Source organism: Mytilus galloprovincialis, chromosome 9 (genome assembly GCF_965363235.1).
Source record: "Mytilus galloprovincialis chromosome 9, xbMytGall1.hap1.1, whole genome shotgun sequence".
Classification (NCBI taxonomy): domain Eukaryota; kingdom Metazoa; phylum Mollusca; class Bivalvia; order Mytilida; family Mytilidae; genus Mytilus; species Mytilus galloprovincialis.
In genome coordinates, this window is record NC_134846.1 from 42,523,177 (window position 1) to 42,545,253 (window position 22,077).

General features: G+C 31.6%; 1 long non-coding RNA gene across 1 annotated transcript; it reads right to left on the minus strand.

Moving 5' to 3' along the window:
- Positions 1 to 3,690: 3,690 nt before the first annotated feature.
- On the minus strand, positions 3,691 to 21,822 carry LOC143046899 (uncharacterized). The gene is made up of 2 exons (XR_012969298.1): positions 21,578 to 21,822; positions 3,691 to 4,040 (listed from the first exon to the last, which is right to left on the minus strand). It is a non-coding gene; the product is annotated as an uncharacterized LOC143046899 (long non-coding RNA).
- Between the last annotated feature and the right edge of the window lie 255 nt (positions 21,823 to 22,077).

The following is a 22,077-nucleotide window of genomic DNA, read 5'->3' on the forward strand; positions in this document are numbered from 1 at the left end:
ACAAGAAGATGGCAAATTATCGAACTCGTGATCACAAAGCATCAAACACATGCACTCGCATTTTAATAAAAGTGACTTGTTAAAACTATTTAATGGCAAAGGTGTGATTCAAAATATTGCAATAAATTGTTTTCGGATCGAAAATATAGAAGTTTACTAGTTAATAATTACATTAGATGTATGTTTCATTATAATACGTTATTCTGATTGGCTAACTAGCAGTCTCGTGATCAATTGCATTACACAATGCAACTTTTCATTCATGATGACACGAGGTCCCACAATAAAGTGCACAGGTAAATGAAATAAAAACTTGATAAAAGGCGTGTTTTCATGATCCTATAGGTAAAAATGTAATTATAAATATTGAATGCTTTTTTTTGTAACTTTATAGGGGTGTAAAAGCGTTGACCGTGCGCACATTTTTAGTTTGAAGCTTCCGCGCTTCATACAAAATGTACTTCGGTCAACGCTTTTACACCCCAATAAATTTACAAAAAAGAGCATTCAATTCTTAATTGTTAATGTCCATCATCCACCGGAAGACCTCTTAAATATTTTCAAATCCATTTTCCTTTGAATTCCACGAGCTTTTAGAATCAAATCATCTATGATCCATTTAATTGGATTCGAAGTGGTTGTCTTTTACGTGACTTCCGGTATTGACAAAAGGTCAATACAATCTAGAGAGTGATATGCGATTAGAGTGGGACCGTCTTGGTTAAGTTGTACCGTTGGACCCAAAGTACCGACAACGTCTCGGACATATTAAACTAAAGTTGACTGTAACGAGACATTCCTTTTCATATTGTCTTAACATGTATCTACGCTGGGTTAGTCAAAGTTACATGTACCAACCTGAAAACATTTCAGAGATAGAGGAAAGTACCATTGCAAATGTTAATTTTATGCCCCACCTACGATAGTAGAGGGGCATTGTGTTTTCTGGTCTGTGCGTCCGTCCGTCTGTCCGTTCGTCCATTCGTCCCATTTCAGGTTAAAGTTTTTGGTCAAGGTAGTTTTTGATGAAGATGAAGTCCCATTAACTTGAAACTTAGTACACTTGTTGCTTATGGTATGATCTTGCTAATTTTAAAACCAAATTAGACTTTTGACCCCAATTTTATGGTCCACTGAACATAGAAAATGAAAGTGGGAGTTTCAGGATAAAGTTTTTGGTCAAGGTAGTTTTTGATGAAGTTAAAGTCCAATCAACTTGAAACTTAGTACACATATTCCCTATGATATGATCTTTCAAATGTTAATGTCAAATTATTTTTTTTACCTAATTTCATAGTCCATGGAACATGGAAAATGATAGTGCGAGTGGGGCATCCGTGTACTTTGGACACATTCTTGTTTAAACAATGATTTGACTTTACAAAATAAATTAAAAATTTTTTTTTTCACAGATTGTGTACAGTTCGTCGAAACAGAACTATACAGATTTAAATACTTTTCAATGTAAAATGCAGATAATCAAGCCCAAAAACATGACACAAACAAGCAGTTAACCATTGCCCAAGTTATTCAAGTTATCACTTGAGACTAAAGAGTAACCAATAAGTATCACCATTACAGTATATGGTCATCAATAGATTTGTTTCATTTTGATTGAAATCTCTTCAGGAACTTTGACTTCGAAATATCAGCAGACATAATACTGCTTAACTTTTCTGCAATATACATATATAGAAAAATATAAGAAAACAACTATTGTTCTTCACAATCAATGTTTGATAGTCATACTAAAAACCTTGCAGTGCGTTTTTATAAATTCCCCGAATTGAAACAAGGGCGGATCCAGGATTTTTGAAAGGGCGGCTTAATTTAACACAATTTAAAACGGAAGAAAACAATTGATGCTAAAATATTATATATTTTCAAATCAAAGGATGGTTGTTCACCTCAAGAATCCGCCACTGATCACGATGTTTATGTTCAATCTCCAATAAGCAAATGTTGTCATTCAAGTTTAGAGTACTATTTCCCCTTGAAATATTTCTTTGTTAGATTTTCCTTACTTGAATTAAGAAGTTTATTATAAAAAGAGTTTACGGAGATGAATTGGAGATACCAAGTAGCATTGCCCTTTGTGTAAAGACTTCTATTATTCATTTCGAAAACTTCAATTTGCTGGATTGGATTTGTCACATACAGCTTTGAATTTTCAACGCAATAAATCTAGTTATCTGTTGTAATTTGAAAGTTAGACTATTAGAGAACATGAATTTCTGAATTACTACATAAAATATCATTACGAATGTTCAACTGCTCCATATTCATAGAAAATAAAATATCATGTTTCTCACGATTTGTGTGATGTTTTATCATAAACTCGTTCTAACAACTTGAAAATAAGATATTGATTTCATGTTTTTGTCATAGATTTAAAATTTATCTTATCATTCTGATTTAAAAATCTTACTCCCATGGCATTTTTTCTAAAGGAACGAATTGTGCACATGGTACAATGTAAATGAAGATACAATTTGCATATGAAAGAAAGTATTCAAAAGGGATCAATGCAGCAGAATCTTTTCATTACACATTAAATTTTCCATTTGAATAAATGGTTCGAACCGGATTAATTTACATTTTGTCATATCGTGGCCTTCTATATCTTGTTATGTAATGCAGTCTGGGTTTTGCACAATGCTGAAGACCGACGGTGAGCTAAAGTTTCTATAATATCTGCGTCTCTTGTGGATAGTTGTCAATCATACCACATCTCTTTATATTATATCATAATGAAAGTTTGAAATGTAATTGCATGATGTAAACTGGAAGTCAAAGAAGAGAGGTACAAGAATTTTGCAGACATTGGAATTCGTGTGTCACCTCGTCTCCCCTTGCATGTGTAGTTTTCACCATACCATAATGTTCTCCTTTTCTCATATGAAGTTGACACAGTGTATACAGTTAACCGATAATTTTCTTGCTGAATAACCGTTGATCACCGTTGACTTAATTGTTTGGTTTTTAAGGGGATTTAGAGTTGACGACAGATCGGTTGCGTTTCTTTGATATCCATGACGTGACTTTGTACTTATACATCCCGTGTTATTGTTCTATGATAATTTTTGTTTTCTTGTCCTTTATTTTGGCTTTGGTCAGACATTTTTGGTATTTTCAATCAGCTTTTCATTTTTTTTTTAAATTTGGATGTTCATATATAATGCCATCGGACATCAATGCAGATATATATTTCGAAATGCGCATCTGGGGAAGTAAAATTTGTACAGCTAATGTTCCTCCATTAAATGTATTTTTACTAAGTTTGTTATAAAGTCACATATTGGAAGGTCTTTGATGGCGCTTATTGAATAAGTATTGTTTTAAGTGCTTCAATTGTACGTTAAATAAGAATTTGAAGCACTTAAAACAATACTTATTCAATAACCGCCATCAAAGACCTTCCAATATGTGACTTTATAACGTACAAGAAATAATGAAATTATCTCATAATTTCTACATTTTAATACAAATAATAGTAAAATTCACTACAAATTCCCAATTAGTCACAATAACATTTAAAATTACATTTGAAACCATTTGCATCGTAAATTAATTTGCTAAGAATAGAATTCTGTTTTGAGAAGTTTTACTAAAAAAAAATAAAACATTAAATTTATTTTATGCTGACAAGATGCCGTCTGAAAATTACAAATGTAATGAAATCTTTTTTAAAAAAGAAGGCTAAAAACAGAGAGATTTATCTAATGTTCACTAATGGCTAATTTTGTCAAATTCTGAAATAAGTGCACTAATTGTTTTAATAAATGGAAAAGCTAAAGAGGTAATAAAAAACTGTAACTAAAAATTGGCTATGTCGTATTTCAAAATAAAAAATATTTTAAATACATCTGTTTACACAAGACAGTTTATGTTGGTGCTGCATATCAATAAATCATCTATATATATATGTCTTGTTTTACAAAATTAAACATTTTCTAGTTTCGTTCCAGGGATTTTTCTTCTTATCTGGAGCAACAATAAGTCCATCATCTGGCGTTTTGTCTTCAATATAACAGATCAACCTGCAAAGAAAAACGCATGTCAAAATTAAGCAACGATGCAATCAAAACCAGTTAAACAAACGATTTATAAAACAAATAAATATTTATAAAAGTAAAACATCCCATATTCATGACATTGGTTTGGTTCTACATTATTAGCTTAGCCTTATGATACATATTTTCTGACATATACAGTTGTAGAAAAAAAAAGACAACATAAGAACTGAGTATTGGGAGAGCTCACACATTTAGACAGAGGCAGTCTTTCGTGGAGAAGATATAGTGTGTTATATCGGAATAACAATTGTAAAAGGTCAATGTGTAACACCAGAATATTTTATCAACATGGTTTTCTCTATTTAGAACGGTTTTGACGGGATCACTGATAATTAAGTAGTTATTTTCAGTTCAGAAATGTTGCTGCGTTAAAGTCATGGCCGATGCGTGCGTCACGAGACTATGAAACGTCACTTACTCGTACCAAAATAGATTTTCTGACTTTACCATTACTCCTTAGTATCTTTCAAGCTGCTCTAACTTATTTATCACGTTTATCTGTTAATCTGTTTACTTCCTAGAAGGTCGGACATATCATTCATGTTCACTTCAGTGAAAGTCAAGATAATCTGGTAGTCGAAAGAAGCAATAATTCAAAAAATAAAAGCTTTCTTTTACTGGAAAAAGTAATTATAAGAATGTATACTTGTCATGTTGAAGATGAGACAGTGCGCACCGTGCTAAAATCATGAGAGGGTCCCGTAATTTAATATGGTGTCATATATCTACAGAACAATCATTTACAAATTACAAAACTGTCTAGTGGTGCTAGAACTCTAGACAGAAAAATCATTGCTACAGGAATAAGATGTAGATGATATATCATATTTACTTTAATGATTGTCAGTTTTTGAGAATGCGAAGTTGTACACAATACCTGGGGAATTGAACATTCGAATCAGAATTAAACCATTTCTATGCAATGCAGACATATCAGCCACAGTTAACGCAGTTTACTACCTTATGAATTTTGAGATCGAATATAAATAATATGCATTTGCATTTATTAACTTCCAAACTTTTGATTGTATGCTCTCTGTTGTGGTTTCCAGCGTATGAGAAAAAGATTACCACAAAGACATGTGTCGTCCGCAATGCAATCGGGTGACCACATTTCCTAACACCTTCTATGTCCATCAACAAAAACAACATTACCATATACCATATCAGAATTTCATTACTAGTCTAGTCATGGACTCCTGACCATAAATAATATAGATTGACGACTTTAATAACAGATACTCTCGAGAAAATATCTCATTTTGGATGCAAGGAAATACCTATAAAAAAAGCCTTAGTTTACATTAATATTGTATCATTTTGTTCAGGCTTTGTGATTTTTTGTTTGTTGTTTTTTTGAGTTGCTGGGCATTTCTATTTTTTCTGTCGCTTTTGGAGATGTTTTAGTTCAAAAAGAGTGGACAAAACATCTTTTTATCAATAGCTGGTTATCTTATATCGAACAAAAAAGCTTTAATGTTAGCTTCAATACAAAGTCTGGTGGTCACAGACACGCGAAATAAACATAGAAAGCATATTGTTTCCAATTTTGCACTAGAAAGATACATCTGTCAAAAAGCGGCGGAAATCATATAAAATAATGATTTCAATTCCGCACTAGAAATGATATATGTTTGTAGAGCAAATTTGCAGACAATAGGTTTTCCATGTAAATTTTGCAGTTTGCATCACGAAATCAAGAATAATTTTGCTACTAGTAAAACAAATTTAAATGTAGATGTCGACATTCATGGGTGTTATTTTTACAAATAATTTAGAATGAATAAAATGAGATATGGGTACGTCAATGAGACAGCAACCCGAACGTAACTAATAAATAGAAGGCATTTGCAGGTCTTAAACAAAATTTGTCAAATTTTAAAATTACAAATTTTTTAAAGAAATGAACGTTTGCGCGCAGTAATTTATGATTATGAGTGGTAATATATTCAGCTACGTCGATGCATATGACTGTTTCTTAGGAGATCTTAGGAGAATCAACATTGTCGTCGGCATGGTTTGATCACCTAGCTAATAGAAGAGTTTTGTAGTACGATTTCCTAAAAATATTTTTAAAGCCATGTTTTTAAAGTATCATGAACATTGTTTCGGTCAAGTTTAAAAGTAAGTGTTTTCTATTCATTTAATCTATAACAAAAACATGTTTGCATATTAAAAATCCCAATAAAAGTAAAATATGAAGACAAAATTATATGTTCTATGAAATACTAGTAATGTGTTGTGTTCGAAGACAACTTAAAGATGCAAATCACAAGCCTCTTCGATATCACATATAATTTTCCATAAAGAAGTATTGATATGTTCTAATTAGCCACGAGACTTCTACGGATCAAATATTAAAAAGATCTCAAAGCATTAAAAAGGTTTAACAATACAAAACGTTATCTTTTACACGTGATACATTTCCATGACAAATCTGTTTTAATAATCAGAAATCCAACATTTGATCTGACTAGAGAATCAATACTAGTAAGATCCGATAGAAAGACAGATCCTCTGTTCAAGAATCAATGACATAAAAGTATACAATTAAGGAAATACAATGGCACATTGTGAATTTGAAAATCGAACATTGGATCCTGAAAAGTACATGATTAGATTATATATATAGATATATAAAAAATTCAAAGAAATCGCAATATGTATTGCTTTGAATTCTGAAGGCCTATTTTTAGAACTTGCTTAAACGAAAGAAAAATCCAAGTTTTAGGATTAAAGTTGCTGCCTCAATTAATACTCCAATAAAGATGTTTAGCAAGTCTTTTTACAGCTTTAGCATCGTTTTCTTTTGGATTAAGGTTAAATTAAAAAAAAAACCCAACAAATACTGCTAAGTACAAAATATAACAAGCTAGACGAAATGGTTTGACTGTAAAACTGACTATACAGACTCTGTAACAAGCTAGACGAAATGGTTTGACTGTAAAACTGACTACAGACTCAAAGGCAAATTACGTTTCCCTGTGACTGTGATATATAAACGACTTCTATACAGTCTACCACTCTGTTTAATGTTTCATTAATTTCATTGACAGCTGAAGACGAGTGAAATGAGACATCTCCTTTATGTATTGTATCGTTTTTCATTTATGTCTAATACCAAAGCTTTAAACAATTATTTGAAACTTAATAATGTTCATATAAAACTAGCAAACAACCCTCTTGCAACTCATAACAATCAAATGCATTTTTGATTTGCCCAATATGTTGAACGCATGCAACATTCGGGAACAAAATACCATAATATCAAATTTATTGTTCTTCCCCGGTAGAATATACAGACTTCTGACTGCATTCTTCAATCAAAAGTCTTTTAGTTATTACTTTCTCTGCACTTCTGCTCATAAAAGATGGTATGTAATATTAAATTGAAAAGTGATATATTCGATGGTAGAGTTCATATGCACTGTAGTTAAAGTGAAAATCTGTCAATGGATCAAAAGTACAACTAAAGCAAAACAAAGCAGTTGTTAACTATTATCTTTATGTATCTGTTTTGTCAGTTCATAAAAAAGTATTTAGCATTGTAAACTTACTAAAATTGCCAAACTAATTGATAAAAGGGATAGTTTAATTGAATTAAAAGTTATTACGTCGTGCCTGTAACCCTTGTTGTTGACCAACTATATACATTGTATATAAATGTATAGTGCCGAAAAAAGCGGAGGCGTCACTGAATTTGGTCTAATATGCGTTTTTTCATTGCCAAATTGACAAAACTTTACACCATCAATTACAAACAATGCAAGGATTTAAACAATTACAAATTAACCTCATCGAAAATGTACTTTAATTTATCAAGTTTAAAGATAAAGCAAAACGCATTCTCATTTTTATACATAGGCGAAGGGGGAAGGTTGGTACCTATATTTAAACGTTTAAACACGCTGTATTTGTTCGCACCGGTCCTAAGTTAGAAATCTGATGTTAAGTAGTTGTCGCTTGCTGATGTGGTTCATTTTGGGGCCCTTTTGTAGCTTTCTGTTTGGTGTGAGCCTAGGCTCCGTATTGAAGATCGTACTTTGACATATAATGGTTGACTTTTACAAGTTGTGACTTTGAAGGAGAGTTTTCTCGTTGACACTCATATATCTATAGAAATACATTTAGCTCGGCATATTGGAAACAAAAAAATCCATTGATATAATGAAATCCTACACTAATACGGACAACATAAATTGTTTACTTCTGAAATGCTGCCAATCTCCTTTTTGATTCATAAGCCTTCGTTTGATTACTATTTGCACTCATGGATAACTTTACATTCATTCATTTCGTTCAGGCTGTCAAGAAATACATCTATATAAACAGCTATTTTAGCTATCAATACAAATAAACGAGAAAACTTTAGACGAATTCATCCAGGAATAATAGTTGTTTCTGTTGGAACAAGTGACCATAAGATAAGAAAATTATTCTATTAAATCGACATCTTCCTTGTTCAATTTTTTAAATAAATATTTTTTGAAATAATAAAGCACAATTTTAAAAAGAACAGCCAAACTCGTTTATAGTTTTTATCAAAATTACAAAACTGTTCTTTTTGAGTCAGAGTAATATGATGGAAGAATACAATATATTGTTCTTAAATATCTTCTAAAATTCAATAGTTCAAGATTAGGCGGAGGGTTGAGCATTCTCAAACATGTTTAATCCAGCAACATTCTTATATGCCCGCCCCAAGTCTGCCGCGTGTAATTAAGTGATTGTCTTTTGGTCATGTCTGTTTTTCGTTAGTTTTTCTCAAATGATTCGTTTCACAAATATTTTTTTAAGTCAGTTTTTGAGATGCATGGCTATTCGGCATGGGTTTATCTCATTATCTAAGGCCGTACACTAACCTACAATTGCTTTCAATTATCTTCATTAATTCAAGTCTGGATGATACTTGTATCATTGCCAAAAAAACTCCACCTTTTAATTTTTTAAGCTTTGAGAAAACTAGAAGAAAGTTTAAACCCCTTTTGTTCTTGCCAATAGTTTTTCTTAGATAATACACAAGTAAATCCTTCTTGGCCAGCCATTTCTAATGCCTGTCAATTCTAAAATTTGTCGAATGGAGTTTGAACCTTCGTTAAAGTAAAATTATCTTATTCATATTATTCATAAACTGAACACTTGCGACAAAAAATCAAGAAGAGAGGCAAATGATACCGGTACCACAGGAACATTCAAGCTCATAAGTAAAAAATAAACAGAAAACGCTACGGTAAAAATAGTAAAAGACAAACAGACAAACAGACAAACAGACAAACAGCAGGATATAAAACACATAACAGAAAACTGAAGACTAAACAACACTAACCCCATAAGAAAACCGGGGATCTCAGTTGCTCTGGAAGAGTACGGAGATCCTGCCCCAGATGTGACACTCGTTCTGTTGCTCGAGGAAGTACAAATCCGGTGATAAATCTTATTTGATAGATTATATTCGGGTGTAAGATTGTGGTTACAACGATTTGAACATAGCCATTGTCATATGTGAAACAGATATTCCGTTACCGTCAATATCCTTTATGACATCGTAGGGATGATTTCAAATTCACCACTTGAAAATCTTGGTTTAATGGTGTCTTTGTGAACAACAACACTCTATCAAGAGAATCATAATAGGAAACGTAATCCCTGGAATTTCATATAAATCGTGAGACATATATTTCATATGCAGTGCTACTTGAATGATGCTACATAGAAATGGAAAGTTCATCATTGTGAAGCTGAAATAATTTCTTTTGTCGCAATGTTGTGTTCGCAACCAACCATAATTGTTTTAAATTCATAGACGTAGTTAAAGATACGATGCAGACTGAAATTTTATTGATGTATCTTTTATTTCAAGTTTGATGGTATAGACCCTTTGTTCTCATAGTATAGGACAAATCATGTCATTTAGCCTCCTAGTTGCCTTGCAATCATTCCAGGACATTCAAAAGTTATTCGTCTGAAATCAAAACACCATTTTGATTTGACATTTTAATCATTTTTTTTTTCAATTGCAATACATCATTATCAATCGTAACATAGCTTTTTTTAATTTTAAGATGCCATGATTTAATGATTAACAATTGAAAAGGTCATATCATTTCATTTTTTTAGGACTTTAGTTTTATTTTTTTTAGGACTTGAGTTTTTATTTTATTAAAAACTTTGGTCATTTGATCTTGCAATCTCTAGAGACTGTTCATAACTTTGATATCCACTCTGACGGAAAGTGTCGTTAGTATGATTCCCTGATCATATTAAAAAGTAATATTTCATTACGTTACATCTTTTTCTACACGAAAAAAAGTAGTTATGCAAATTTTAGTCTTTTTTATGTTAGAATACGGACTGTTACGATCATTTGGAAAAGAAAAAACAATTCAAGAGTTCTATTATTGAATATGATATCTGTATTACAAGAAAATTGGCAGTTATGAACGCGCCATGGACTTGGACAATCATTAACAATATGCATATGGTAGTGGTTGTCGTTTGTTGCTGTATATCATATTTGTTTTTCGTTCATTATTTTAAACATAAATCAGGCCGTTAGTTTTTCTCGTCTGATTTGTTTTACATTTGTCCCTCCCCCAAAAACCGTTTTGAAGCTTAATAGGTATGTCTTTGATTTGATAAAATTATTGTTTTCAGAATTCCCACTGGTATTTGTAAGTAAAAACTAAAAAAAAACAATGCATTATATGGTTTACTGTATTATATATGTACAAGTATCGGAAATATATAATTTTTCTCCCACTCCAATTAGTACCTTTATAGAAGTTGTTTGATTTCTCGATTCTACAAGAGGTCAAGAGGTTTTGTTGAATTTATATTGTGCTACAAGAAATGTTTAAAAATTATATATCACCATTTGTTTTGCAGTAAAACGATTACCAAAGCGAAAACCATTTTAGAATTTAACTTCAGAAAATGTCATCTAATTGGAGACAAATTTGTTTACTGGAGCGTCATTAATCATAAAAAGTCAGCTTAACATCCTTGATAACTGTTAAAACGGTTAATAGGAAACTGTTGGAGAGTTTTGACCAAGAAAATAAAAAAATCTACGTGCTGTCAGTATTCCTATACATATGGACACTGACTGTTAAGAGTCTTTAACTATCAGCTGTATTTGTACGAGACTAAGAAACAGGTGTAATGCAAGCTTGATTTTCTTTTCTTTTTTTTGTATGAGACCTTGTCTTTTTATTGGTATATTTTATGTGATTAATGCCAACCTGATGACTCAAGCCTTTTCCTCTGTCAAAGAAAGGGGAAGAGTTAATTGCGTTCACAAATCTGTTTAATCCCCGCCACATTATGAATGGTTGTGTCCAAAGCCATGAACCCGTTTTTAAGTGGTTGTCGTCTGCATTTTGTTTTAGTAGATACAAATCAGGCCATTGTAGGGAAAACGGTACTATTTATTCTGCCATAGGCGACAATATTAACATTTTCTAAATTTACAACTTTTTAAGATAAAAACCTGGATAAAACAGTTATATGTTGTGTTAGTACTTTATTATTGTGTTTTAAAAATTAAAGCCAAATAGTATCATGACCAACTTCCAACGGAGCTTGTTTATGTTATCCATGCCCACCGTCATTTTGCACCAAATTTGTGAAATTTTGCAAGTCTTTTCAAATAATTCTCTAGAAAATATTTCAATAGGTTTCAAAATTTATGTTGTAAATATACACACTGCAGTTATTCATAGATAAATAAAAAATATATTGTACCCTTACATCCAATCACAGCGCTCCTAATTTGACTTCCTTCACCTGCCTTGGGTACACAAAAGGCCAACCTAATGCTGGGAAAATTAAATACTACCGTTTTCCCTGTAGTCCAGCAGGTAAGTCCAAAATATTAATATAATTGATCACTTTATGATAATAGCATGAAATTTTGCACAGTGTTAGTTTTTGTGCTAGTCGATAATTTTGATATAGAGCCAGGAAAAAATTCCAACATGGCCGCCAAAAGTAAAGATGGCCGACACAATTTACTGGGAATACAACAACATATGATTGACAAACTCAAGAGTTCATGATCAGTACATATTGACGTCTTGTTTCTTGTTTCCAAAAGAAGTTCAGGATAATATTACCAGGTTTTCAGATTTCTTCTTACATTTCTTCTCGCAATTAATATATACATCTACCCCGTGTAACATCTACAAAAGGCGTGAAGATATGAAATATGAAAACTAATTAAAAATTTTATTTATTGTTTAAATCATTAGTTTGATTGTTGCCATATTTTGGAACACTGTTTAAGCATTAGAATAAATACAAAAAGTGGTGAATCTTAATAATCGAAAAGCCTTCTTTTATTGAAATGTTTGACCATACCCAAACCTATATCGACTGAATTCTTTCAATTTCAATCACATACAACTTTAAAAAAATAATTTTACAATAATCTGATATAAATCAGTAGTATTAAAATACATACTGGCAACAGTAGTATACCGCTGTTCAAAAGTCATAAATCGATTGAGAGAAAAACAAATCCGGGTTACAAACTTAAACCGAGGGAAACACATCAACTATACGAGGAAAACAACAAAACAACACAAAAACCAAACGCGAACATACTAGGCAACGGAGTATTTGATAACACCTGCCATATTCCTGGTTTGGTACAGGACATTTTAAGAAAACATGGTGGGTTGATTCTGGTTTTTGGGCTAGACAACCATCCCTCTTATATGGCAATATCGAGAAAAATATCGTTAAAATGACAACACTGCATGACAGGAATACAGAACGAACAAACGCAAAAATACTCAGCACAGAGAATCACATACATACATAATATAATAATACATAATGATTACTAACATGTAAAACGCAGAATAAGAACGAGCATCTTTCATTAACAACAGTACAGAACTACACAGACACTGGCGTATTTTTGTGGCGTATATATAATTTTGAAATTCATGTAATTTAATGAAACGAGATCGAAAAGTTAACAATTACCTTCACAATACTAGTCCAAACAATTAAATAGCATGATAATGATCGTATTGAAAGGCTGTTTTGAATTAATGGTGTGACGACATCATAATTATTGGGACTAAAACAATACTGTATTCATGGGAAATGAAAAGTAACTCAACTATACTGCTAAACAAGCCCTTTATTAAGTATACCGACAATACATTATTCAAACCACTTACGATAAGACATAACACGATATCAAACCAAACCCACAATAGAAACATCATAACTATAGACATAAATGATGGATGCATAAATAGCGACACACGTCGTATTGCAAAGCAAATTGACACTCGACAAAACAGTCATATTCGGGATAAGTTCACGTTCAGTACCTATTAGACAGACGTCATAAATGATAAACATACGTACATTTAACCATCTGGCTCATCGAATGCCATTTCTGTTGCTTCAGTTTAGAAAAATAGAATTTATAGATTTTCCAGAACAAATCTATCAATTTTTTTAAGTAAAAAAATGTTCGTTGACTAAAATATATTTGACTTTCTTATATCCAACTACTATATTGCTTTTTTCATCTTATCCCTGTTTTATACCACTGCTAGTTGATAATGAATATAGCAATAAGATGTGGTTTGATTGACAATGAGAATCACACAGATAACCATCAACCAGAGTCCATGCAGACTTAAGACTATAGGTCACTGTACGGTCATGCAACAATGAACAAAACACTTATTTGATATGCAGGATGTTATATTGATTCATATGGGCAAACTTTTAACCTTAGTTTATGCTTTGTTTATACAACGGACACCAAAGTCACGCACTCCGATACCAAATCAATTACTCAGCTTGAAATGAAAATAAATATTAATCATTCTCGATGATACGAAATTAAGTACTAGTTTTGATAATGAAAATCGGCCATTTGCAAAATAACAATCTAGATTCCAATTACTATTTGCATACACTATTAGCTTTCTATTTACAATTTACAATTAAGCCGACAAAGACGAAAAACGCTTGGAACAACTACTTTCACGCACAATATAGAATGAATTTCAAAACATTGACGTTGGCCGTAAAACGTTTGTTAGTTGTTACTTGTTTGTCAACGGCTATGGTTTTATGCTCACTCAGTCTATCAGAGGCCTTCCAGTGGGAATTGAGATAATCACTTGTTACACATTTCGATACATAAAATGAAACTTTCTGTTTACAAAGCTTTAAAGAAATTTGTTTTAAATATTTTTTTATTCCATCACTTACAGTGTCATTTTTAAGAATAATAATGTTTAAATCTGATTTCATTAAATAATAATAATAAAAAAAAGGTTTATCCATTGTAAAAAACTTTTAAGTTGATGGGGTTAATTCACAACATATCTTATTCATTAAGAGAAAAAAATACATTTACGATGTGATCATTTAATAGTAGTCTTCTATTTTATCTATGCATATACATGTGGGTTTTGTTTGTGAAGAGTTCCGGATAATTAAAAAGACTTTTAATTTGTTTGTTTTTAAAATACCATTAATCGATTCATTCAATTCAAATATTTGTCAGTTTGCCTTAGCTTCAAGACTCACATAATTTCACACGAATTTTGTATTTTTCTTACAAAACTGATATACTTGTAATGTATTCTTTTATTGAAGAATAAACGTTGCACCTTTTTTTTTTGTCTTTTTTGTGTGTCTCGTTGACGATTAAGACATTCTGACTACACCTTTATTCATATTTAAAAACATACGAGATGGCATTAATACAAATTTATGACATAAAATGACAAATAATTTCAAGTTTCATATGTACACAAAGTTTTACATTTTACCAATACAATAACGTAAATGCAAATTTAGTTTTAGTCCTAGTCAATGAATGGCCGTAGCTACACGAATTGGAAAACATCACAAAGACTTCCTTGAACAAGAATGTGTCCCCAGTACACGAATGCCCCACTCGCACTATCATTTTCTATGTTCAGTGGACCGTGAAATTGGGGTAAATCCTCTAATTTGGCATTAAAATTAGAAAGATCATATCATAGGGAACATGTATACTAAGTTTGAAGTCGATTGGACTTCAACTTCATCAAAAACTACCTTGACCAAAAACTTTAACCTGAAGCGGGACAGACGGACGAACGAACGAACGAACAGACGGACGGACGGACGCACAGACCAGAAAACATAATGCTCATCTACTATCGTAGGTGGGGCATAAAAAATCAGTTGTTCTGCTTGATCCCGAAAGTTTTTAAACTTAATGTTCTTTCATTATATGTTATATCTAAATAAAAGCCATAACTTTACAAGTTTCCGGTAGTTCTGTATGATTGACGTTTCGTTTCAATCCCCAATTTTAGGTTGATGCTTGCCAGAAAAGGGTATTACATTCTTAACAGAATAGTGCCATGTATCGTTCTTCTGAAATTATTACCAATTGCATGATTAAAATTGAGAATGGAAATTGGGAATGTGTCAAAGAGACAACAACCCGACCATAGAAAAGACAACAGCAGAAGGTGACCAACAGGTCTTCAATGCAGTGAGAACATCCCGCACCCGGAGGCGTCCTTCAGCTGGTTCATTAACAAATATATATACTAGTTCATTGTATATCATCATGCACAACACGAGATGCATTTCCTGTCTATGTACCGCCGTTTGTTATAGACGATACCGAGAGGTTTAACTCCCACGGATTCCTGTTAACAAAACTTTGAATTTTTCGAAAGACTAAGGATTTTCTTATCCCAGGCATGGATTACCTTAGCCGTATTTGGCACAACTTTTTGGAATTTTGGATCCTCAATGCTCTTCAACTGTGTACTTGTTTGGTTTTATAAATATTTTGATTTGAGCGTCACTGGTGGGTCTTGTGTGGACGAGACGCGCGTCTGGCGTACTAAATTATAATTCTGGTACCTTTGATAACTATTTACAGATTTGAAGAAAGCAAATCAGTAAAGAAGTTGGCGGGGTAAATAGATATAAGAAGATGTTCCAATGAAACAACTCTTTATCTAAGTCTAAATTTGTAAAAAAATAAACTATTCTAGGTCAAAGTACGGCCTTCAACACCAAGCCTTCGCTCACACCGTACAGAAAACTGTAAACAGCGCCATAAATGACTAGTGTTACACTATTTAAAGTTTTTTTTTTCAAACAGAAAACCAACGATCAAATCTATTTAAAAAACGAGAAACACTTATTAACCAACGACAACCACTGAACAACAGGTTCCTGGACAGGACAGATGCAAACAAATGCAACGTTTTAACATGCGCCAACCTTCATCCTTACCTAACACGGAGGTATAACATTACAATATAGACAGACACACTATGAGATATCAATTTAAATGGTTTAACTTGATCAGAAAGAAATATCACCAAACATATAAAATATTAAATCACAAAAATACTGAACTCAGAGGAAAATTCAAAACGGAAAGTCCCTAATTAAATGGCAAAATCATATGATTTTGATTTTGTAAACAAGTAAACATACATATTTTGCATGTTTGTAAGAATTCACAGCTTCCACTAACCATAGACAGTGCCGTAACAGCACAAGATAAAAAACAAATCTTATTGGTGACCTTCTGCTGTTGTCTATTCTATGGTCGGGTTGTTGTCTCTTTGAAACATTCCCCATTTCCATTCTCAATTTTATTAAGCTATACAAATCAATTGGAAATGGCCATACTCCTCGGACCGGTCCTACACACAATATACAACATATAAAAAAGACAAAATACACAAGATATTCATGGCGTTATTGACAGTTTGTTTAGCCGTTTAGCTGATAAATAAACCATGTTATTAATAATCAGTAGAAGTGGTGTTTTGTTAAGATTATTATGAGGTTAAGCCATACACTCTATAACATTGGTAGCAGTACAAAAATAAGTATTATAACTAATTGAAAATAACGCTTAGAAAAATCACGTACGTTCGAAGTGCTTTTCTGCATTTACTTTCATCGAGAAAGCGCAAATCAAAAATATTGAAAGATCTAATCAAGCAAATAGCTATCTGATCAAATTAAAAGATACACACAAATACATCCATCTAAGGTCAACTTTGCAGAGGGATATAAAACTCAATTTTCTGAATGATTTCTTTATAATTCATCGGAGAATTTAGCAAACAGCGCAAATTAAATCAGTTTAATGTTTAATAGAGTTTTATCTTGGAGTGATAGCAAATGCCTACAAACGTACTTGTGTCTCAGAGAATATGGGTTCCTCTAACAATATCTTTTTAGTACCCTTTTTTGATTACTTCCTCGTTTTCGATAGCAATTTAATAACAAATTCTCTTTTGTATAGTAGAAAAAAAACAGAATAAATTCTCCATAAATTTTATTCCCAAAAGGATTTCCCAACTTTCCTTCAAACCTAAATTTTCTGTATAACTGACTGTAAACCAACTTATTTACGCGACTTCTGCGAAATGAAAAATAAAAATAATATAAATCGTGGCGAATATGTAAAACTTGCATTTTCCTATTTTAATTGCATCATGAACATTGCAAATCGCAAAATTACATCACCGCGAAGTGGACTAAAAAGGGCTAAACGTAAAATGAACTATCTACGAAAACACATTGTTTACAGTATTCATACACGTTCAATTTATAATGCAATTTATGCGACTGTCATAAAAGTGAGAGGTTTAGCTAGCTAATCCACCATTTTCAACATAAAGAACCGCCTGTATATACCAAGTTGTTTTCCATTCGTTTGATGTGTTTCAGCTTTAAATTTTGCTATTTGATAAGGGAATTTCCGTTTTAATTTTTCCTTGGAGTGCTTTATTTTTTGTAGATTTACTTTTTTTCTTTTTTATAAATGTTAAAAGATGCATCAAAACAGCATGTGGAAAGACTTTTTGCAAATTTTGGGAAATTATGAAAAACGATTTCAATAAACTCATCATAGATATCAGGATTACATTTTGTATTTACGCCAGACGCGCGTTTTGTCTACAAAAGACTCATCAGTGACGTTCGAATTCAAAAATGTTAAAGAGGCCAAATAAAGCACGAAGTTGAAGAGCATATGAAGGACATTGTTCACTAAAAGAACAAAATGTTGAAAATAATTATATATACAGATAAGAATAGCTTTTCATACACAAATTCAATCATTTTGGTTTTAAAATTCAATATTGTCTCTAACAGCTGTGTATACCACTAAACATCAATTTGATGATATGGAAATATATAAAACTTTTCCATATTTTTATAACATATATATCATGTATAAATGACTCCTTGGTATTAAAATTCTAGTATGTTAAAGCTTTATAGTTTTGGCACTTTGAGTGAAATAATACAAGAGATATATTGACCCCACTCCTTTTACTAAATTGTGACTACCCAAACTCAATTGAAATGCATTGACCAATAGTAAAAGAAAACTCTTCATTTTCCTCATTAAGACATATATTCATTTTAATATAATATTCCATTTGTTTCCATCGTAGAAGGGAGGTTTATTACTAATTGTCAAATTAAATCCCATGCAAATATGTCCTTAAACCATTTTATTGTTGTTTCTAAGAAGAAAAAGATAAATATTCTCTAAGGCGAATTTCAGTGTATAATGACGTTAACAATTTAAGGATTGATATCTCAATAGAAAATAAATGGATATTTGTGTAAATGTTCGTGCTAATTGGTTTATAAATCTTCAATACAGCTATACGTTATGATTATCTTTTGTAACAAATCCCTTGTTAATGTTCATATTCATTTTCTGCGATAATTCTACAATCGTTACATCAATATCAGTGCTCAAAGCAAAAAGATATCATCCATCTTGTAAACGTCTCTATTGGGAAGAAATGACTAAATCTTTTAAAATAGGATATTTACAAGGACTTAGTCTATTTGTATATAAACAGTTAAAGCTGATTTTCCTATCTCATATCACGGCTGATGTGTCACTAATGAGACCAGACGTGTTTGGCTCACATTGGAGCGATCAGTCATTGATTGATTCAGACAGAAAGCTGTTAGATATAGTTGCACTCCCTCAATGTATGTCGATCAACTAAATACAACACATATATGTATTTAAGGAATGACTGTAATATTTTTTCTGTCTATAACGCGCGTAGCGGGTTATTTAACAGTGTACACCACATTTTTTATGTTATTTCGAATAGACAGAAAAAATATTACAGTCATTTCTTATAATTTAATTCTAAATTCCATTTTTAACCGTAGAACACCATGAAAAAACGTTGATGACGTCACGGTCACATGACTAAATTATGTCTATGGGCTAATTACAAAATAACGTCAGCCAATCAGAAGACGCGTTACATCCAAAATTAAATTATTATTAGATATATCCACGACCCCGACTGGTAGTATCTTATTCAAATCTAATAGTTTGCATATCCCTTTGATAATTCTTTTGCCTCTCTTTTATACAGTGATATTATGGTTGTACAAAATAGTAGCATTTAATAATTTTGGAGGTTTTTTCAGCAAATTCGACCTTATGGCCCATGGAAAAGCAAGATCCATTAGGGATATTCAAAAGTTATTTAACAAAGATACTGAACTTCGAGGAAAATTCTAAACGAAAAGTCCCTAATCAAATGGCAAAATTAAAAGCTCCAACATATGGAACGAAACATTTATACATTTAATTGAATATTGGTGAAAGAGAAAAATCATACTTGGTTTTATTTTACAGTTGTCTGTATCTGATATTGCCAAATGTATGAAAACAATCAGTCATCATATACTGTTTTTTGTATATTAAATAGTAACTACAAAATCTTGTTCCTTATGTTGATAAACGGATAAAAACTTAATGTAAACAAGGAAAACGAATCGAACAGTTACCGAATTAGCTTCCGTAATATGACATAAATGTCCAATTGTAAAATTGCGTTTTGTTTTATTAGTCTTTTCCTTATTGAGTTACAATTTCAACATAGGTAAAAAGTAATATAACAAAAATACCGCACTCCAAGGAAAATTATAAGCGGAAAGTTGCTAAGTAAATGGCAAAATCAAAAGTTCAGGCATACAAACTAACGATAAACTGTTATTACCTTAGTTTAACAAAGGAAAACATGCGTTTGAACACATCTGTAGATTGTTTTGGATTTTTAAAGGGATAGTCTCGGTATAAAGAAACTGTCATTTCCAAGAAAATTAGCAAATGCCTATAAAGTGAACCCCAAACCAAATTATATTGTTTGTATGAAAACGACTATATTTGAAACCCAGAAGTAGACGAACACTTATAGTTAAATTTCTTTAAACAATGGACCTGTTTTAGTATATTACTTAACAACTCGTAAACATACAAGGCTTCATAATTCAGAGTTCTAGAAATGTGTTTAGTTTACATAAGACAAACCACTGTCGTTCGTTTTAAAGCATTATGGAGGTTATAAAACCAACAATTCCGAAAAGTTGATTCCTCATTTCGACATCTATCCGTTTGACTTGATACACCTTAGTGTGTCGAATAATATCCTGCTAGGATAATAACCGTAATAATTAATGAAAAGTCATCTAAAAAGAGTAGTGTAAAATATGGGCTCAACCAGGAACGAAACGTCATAAGCAGGAACATCGACCATTTAGCTATAAAACTAATTTCATTTACATGAGTTTATAAAATGTAATCAGGTTAAGTACTGGAAATTTTAAACGCTGTAACTGAACAATCTAAGCACAGCATACACAGCAAGCCAATAACTGTCAACAACAGCTCGGGAAAAATAATTGATAACGATATACATGACATATACGTCCTCTAACCAATGGAAACAGTGATAAAAAAATATACTTATCGTGGGGTTCTTTTGAAATGTATAACTAATAAAATTTCAGAAAATTAGTTTTTATTCCTTGTAAAGGATCAGTTTCATTATCAGAATCAATGTACTACATAGAAATCTATTTATAATGATATCTCTTCATTCAGATAACAGAATGAATAACCTAAAAAGTACAGGTACACGTTTACTTATCCATAGAAACAAATTGAGAAAAAATTATGTGAATATTTTGAATGATACGTTTGTTATTTATATATGTATTCTATTAAATAAATGAATTAAAATAAACTAGCTCTACTACAAAAAGCTCAAGAATTATAAACTTAAATGAATATAAAAAAAGAAGAAAACACTGTGGCGGAAAATGAAATAATAAATGATCTATTGAGTAAATTAATAGAGCCCAGGAAAATGAAAGTACAAATTAACTGTTTAATATATTTAAAGATTGGAGAAAAAAATGAAAGAATTAATGGTCTATTGAATAAATTTAAAGAGTGGAAGAAAATGAAAGTATAAATGAACTATTGAGTTGAAAGTAAAAAAAGAGGAAGCAAATAAAAGAATAGATGAACTAGTGAGTAAACTAAAAGAGTTGAAAAATAAAATGATAAATGATTTATTGAGTTAATTACAACAACAGTGGAAGAAAATTGAAAGTATAAATGAACTATTGAGTGAATTGTAATGTTAGCTACTTACTCTTTAATGGCATCAGACATGCTCATCCGTTTGATTTCTTTATGAAATCTGAGAGTTTCGACTTGTCGTTTTAACTCGTCCCTGTCCATTCCAAACATTGACATGTACCTTTTCTAAAATATGCTCGTGGATTAAAGAAGAAATTCTAATCGTGTACAATAGAAATTCATCAAAATTTATGATTCCTTCGGCGATCAATAAATGATCATTTTCAGTTAATTAAATTGACCGTACATCACATCCTCATACTAAACAATAAACTAAGTCAAAATGTAATTCCAGTAATATGTGACTTGAAAACGCTAGTAGCAAACAAAATTAAAAATAATCCGCAAGTTTTGTCAACATTCGGTACTAAGCACGTTAAATAAGATTGGTCAATTGGTCTGTAAAGTGCGTATCGGAATCTGAAAATAAAGCGTTTGCTTAATCAGATATCAGTAGCAGAAATGAACGTTTCCAAGCATAACAGGGAAATTAATCGATATCCTGGTTTTAGG